Source organism: Anticarsia gemmatalis, chromosome 30 (assembly GCF_050436995.1).
Source record: "Anticarsia gemmatalis isolate Benzon Research Colony breed Stoneville strain chromosome 30, ilAntGemm2 primary, whole genome shotgun sequence".
NCBI lineage: Eukaryota > Metazoa > Arthropoda > Insecta > Lepidoptera > Erebidae > Anticarsia > Anticarsia gemmatalis.
The window spans coordinates 122,501-127,439 of NC_134774.1; the positions used below are offsets into that span (position 1 = coordinate 122,501).

General features: G+C 49.8%; 1 non-coding gene across 1 annotated transcript in view; it reads right to left on the bottom strand.

Moving 5' to 3' along the window:
• The window catches only part of LOC142985713 (small subunit ribosomal RNA), a 1,902-nt gene extending 262 nt beyond the window's left edge, over positions 1 to 1,640 (bottom strand). The window contains exon 1 of the ribosomal RNA XR_012960260.1: positions 1 to 1,640. This exon is cut by the window's left edge and continues 262 nt beyond it. This is a non-coding gene — a ribosomal RNA (small subunit ribosomal RNA).
• Between the last annotated feature and the right edge of the window lie 3,299 nt (positions 1,641 to 4,939).

The window sequence follows — 4,939 nt, forward strand, 5'->3', positions numbered from 1 at the left end:
AGCACGAAGGAGTTTCAGCGGGTTGCCCGGGCCTCTAGGCCAGGGAGAACATGCTGATTCCTTCAGTGTAGCGCGCGTGCGGCCCAGGACATCTAAGGGCATCACAGACCTGTTATTGCTCAATCTCGTGCGGCTCGAAGCCGCCGGTCCCTCTAAGAAGAATTTTAATACGTCGCCAGTGAGTTGCGTGACGGAGCCACGCACACCTAAATGACGACGCCTATTTAGCAGGCTAGAGTCTCGTTCGTTACCGGAATTAACCAGACAAATCGCTCCACCAACTAAGAACGGCCATGCACCACCACCCACCGAATCAAGAAAGAGCTGTTAATCTGTCAATCCTTCCGGTGTCCGGGCCTGGTGAGATTTCCCGTGTTGAGTCAAATTAAGCCGCAGGCTCCACTCCTGGTGGTGCCCTTCCGTCAATTCCTTTAAGTTTCAGCTTTGCAACCATACTCCCCCCGGAGTCCAAAATCTTTGGTTTCCCGGAAGCTGCCCGCCGAGCCATTGTAGTAACGTCGGCGGATCGCTAGATGACATATTTACGGTTAGAACTAGGGCGGTATCTAATCGCCTTCGAACCTCTAACTTTCGTTCTTGATTGATGAAAACACCTTTGGCAAATGCTTTCGCTGATGTTCGTCTTGCGACGATCCAAGAATTTCACCTCTAACGTCGCAATACGAATGCCCCCAGTTATCCCTATTAATCATTACCTCGGAGTTCTGAAAACCAACAAAATAGAACCGAGATCATATTCTATTATTCCATGCACGAAATATTCAAGCAGCATTTTGAGCCCGCTTTGAGCACTCTAATTTGTTCAAAGTAAAATTGTCGGCCCACCTCGACACTCACCGAAGAGCACCGCGATAGGATTTTGATATTGAACCGGCGTATTACCGCCGGCTCACCGACGATATGCTCCGCAGACGTGTCAGTATCACCGCGGATGCGGTGCACCGACAGCGCGGCGCACAAATGCAACTACGAGCTTTTTAACCGCAACAATTTTAGTATACGCTATTGGAGCTGGAATTACCGCGGCTGCTGGCACCAGACTTGCCCTCCAATTGTTCCTCGTTAAAATATTTAAAGTGTACTCATTCCGATTACGAGGCCTCGTAAGAGTCCCGTATCGTTATTTTTCGTCACTACCTCCCCGTGCCGGGAGTGGGTAATTTGCGCGCCTGCTGCCTTCCTTGGATGTGGTAGCCGTTTCTCAGGCTCCCTCTCCGGAATCGAACCCTGATTCCCCGTTACCCGTGACAACCATGGTAGTCGCAGAAACTACCATCGAAAGTTGATAAGGCAGACATTTGAAAGATGCGTCGCCGGTACTGGACCATGCGATCGGCAAAAGTTATCCAGATTCATCAAAATTAACGACTTCAGACGCGGGGCCCTCCGTCGATTGGTTTTGATCTAATAAAAGCACTCATCCCATCACTGGTCAGAGTTCTGATTGCATGTATTAGCTCTAGAATTACCACAGTTATCCAAGTAACTGAGTAAGATCTAAGGAACCAAAACTGATATATTGAGCCATTCGCGGTATCGCCTTAATACGGCTTGCACTGAGACATGCATGGCTTAATCTTTGAGACAAGCATATAACTACTGGCAGGATCAACCAGGGAGCTATCGAATAGAACACGCGCTCGTAGCGCGCACTCCGTCGATCCCGCGCGTCGACGATCCTAGATCACGCCGACGCGTTACGGGCGAGCTCTGTAAAACGTACACACAACACGCACATGTAAATAAATATTTATATGTAGTGTTGTGCGCACATAGAGAGTTTGGGGTCGCCGACGGGCGAACGTTTGAAACGGTTGTATCTCAAACACGTCAAACGTCCGCTGCCCGCCTGCATTTTCAGGACACACTGACGTGGCCCCAATTGGGAACGTTCGTACCGAGACGCGTTCACATTTTATTTAAAAAAACGTTTAACACAATACGGATGTGAAACAATCACGATTCCGCCCGGTGTCTATAGAGTAATGCCTCGCTAGATAGAGGTGTAAGTATAATTTTTCTCGGGACCGCTTCGATTCTATACGGACTCGTGCATAAACAACGGTCCGTCGGCCCACACAGTTAAAGAGATTCATCTATCTCTCTCGTTTTATCCGAGAGAATACGAGAGACGACGACGACGACGACGACGACGACGATAGTCGAGTCGTCCTGTCTGTCTGTAACGACGCGACTTTATTACATATATACATAGGTAGCAAAGTCTAGCGTCGTCTCTTTCTCGTACTCTCTATTATCGAACAAACGAGAGTGATGATAAATATTTATGATAGAGCGGACAACGAATAAGAACGCATTGTCGCCCTAGCCTGCACAGCGGCGGCGCACGAACGAACGAACGAACGAACGAACGAACGAATGCACACTCACGGACGGTACACGAACGAGAGTCGAGAGAGTGTTTTCTTATAGCAAAGATTTTATTCGTCGCGTCGAAAACACTCCGCCGCGGTCAAGCACATACATCACTCTCTACTCGTGATAATCGTACAACTACTTCGTGTGTGCACATATGTTGCTGTGTAGAGTAGAAACACACATGACAACACTAGCACACAGTCCAATTCGTAGACGATTATAACACATAACACATATATATGCACACCGTTTTTTTTTGTTTTCTTTCGGGGTGCATATATATGTGTTTTTCGTGATGATGCGCGCCCGCCGCCCGTCAACAACACAGAGTCGAGTCGCCGAAGTGAGACAACAAACGACGGAGACTGACTCTATGTTGTGAAACAGCTCTATCTCGCGCTCGCACTCGCCGCCGATCGTCGTTTGTCGTGAAACAAATGACGATCGCACCGCTGTACACATATGTCAAATCGTAGAGTCTGTGTCGTCGGGTTTGCGCGTTTCGCCGTGTGTGTGTACATAATAATATACATATGTGTGTTCGACGAGCAGGATTTTGTTTTTGTCCTGTCGATGACACAATTACCCAGACCTCCGACGCCTCACCCCTCACCCCCCCCAGGCCAAGAGGGGAGGGGGGAAGCGGGGGGGGGGGGGCTTAATTTGCTGAATATAGGAGGGTTTTTTCAGTAGTCGGATCGGCAGGGTATTATTACAGTGATAGCGGGTAGACGGGGAGGGAGAGGGGGAGCAAAGGGGTTCAAGGGGGCGGTGGGTGATTAAGGGGAGGGGAGGGGGGAGGGTAGAGGTAGTGCTATGGTGCGTCATTGTGTGATCGTATATTGATTGCAGGAGGGGGTGCATGCGAGCACCCCCCCCCCTCCCCGGTCTTATCACCCCCCCCCCCCCCCCTCCCCGGTCTTATCACCCCCCCCCCTCCCCCTCCCCCGTCGCCGTTCCCCTTCGTACCACAGTCCCAAAAAAAAAAAAAAAAAAGGCAAAACATTAATTCTGGTTCTGTTCTGATTTTCAGTGACACCGAGAGGGCAGAAGAGTTGCAACGAAACTTATGTTTTCAGCTTGGGGTGAGTTTCATCACCCTCACACGCTTTGAGAGCGAGAAAACCTCTCAACTCGGACAACTCGGGGGAAAATAAATGAAGGTGAGTTATATTATTATTATTATTATGTATGTATGTATGTATAATGATTTGAGGTTAACTAACGCTATTTATTATTCATCATCGTCGTAACAATGCAATGAGACCTCGCTGCGGTTGGTTCGTGTATTAAAAGCGCGCGGGCTGCGCATGCGCATGCGAGCGTGTAGCGAGTGTATTAGATGTTTATTCGGTTCGTGTATTAAATTGCCCCACAACATGAAAGATCGAGCTACGCGCGCGCCTATAAATTTTTAATTTTTTTTTTTTTTCTCTCGTTTTCTCGTTGTCGAAGTTGGTCGACACACACACACACACAGAGAGAGAGTGACTGTAGCAGAGAGTGTTCGTGTTATAACGCGACCGTACACCATCGCGGTTCGCGTATGTGTGCGTGTATATAATATTGTATATAACGCACACACTGCTGCGCGCGTTATATACAACAATATATCATCATCGTCCTCGGACGAATCACCTGGCGTAGGGCTGAGTCTCAACAGATCGCAGCACGACGCTGCTCTACCGAGCACAACACCCCGCCAGGAACGGAAGTCGTCTACAGACTATTCCGAGCCCCGACATCGAACTGAGGTAGATTCGGACCTTCGGAGCCGTGATGCACGCGTTAAACGGACAGCATCGATCTCCGCGATCCAAATGGGCTTCGACGTCGCACCTCACGAGGTGAAGCGCGACTAGTAAAGTCACATTGTTTAGAGCCTCCCGACTCTCGGGGCTCCACAGTGAGCATATCCTTGCCGGATTCGGCTAGGCTGGCTTCGGCCTTAGAGGCGTTCAGGCATAATCCCGCGGATGGTAGCTTCGCACCACCGGCCGCTCGGCCGAGTGCATGAACCAAATGTCCGAAACTGCGGTTCCTCTCGTACTGAGCAGTATTACTATCGCAACGACAAGCCATCAGTAGGGTAAAACTAACCTGTCTCACGACGGTCTAAACCCAGCTCACGTTCCCTTTTGATGGGTGAACAATCCAACGCTTGGCGAATTTTGCTTCGCAATGATAGGAAGAGCCGACATCGAAGGATCAAAAAGCAACGTCGCTATGAACGCTTGGCTGCCACAAGCCAGTTATCCCTGTGGTAACTTTTCTGGCACCTCTTGCTAAAAACTCTTTATACTAAAGGATCGATAGGCCGTGCTTTCGCAGTCCCTATGCGTACTGAACATCTGGATCAAGCCAGCTTTTGCCCTTTTGCTCCACGCGAGGTTTCTGTCCTCGCTGAGCTGGCCTTAGGACACCTGCGTTATTCTTTGACAGATGTACCGCCCCAGTCAAACTACCCGCCTGGCAGTGTCCTCGAACCGGATCACGCGGGAGTTGTACGGCGACGAGCGTTGCCGCCACGTCGCCACTC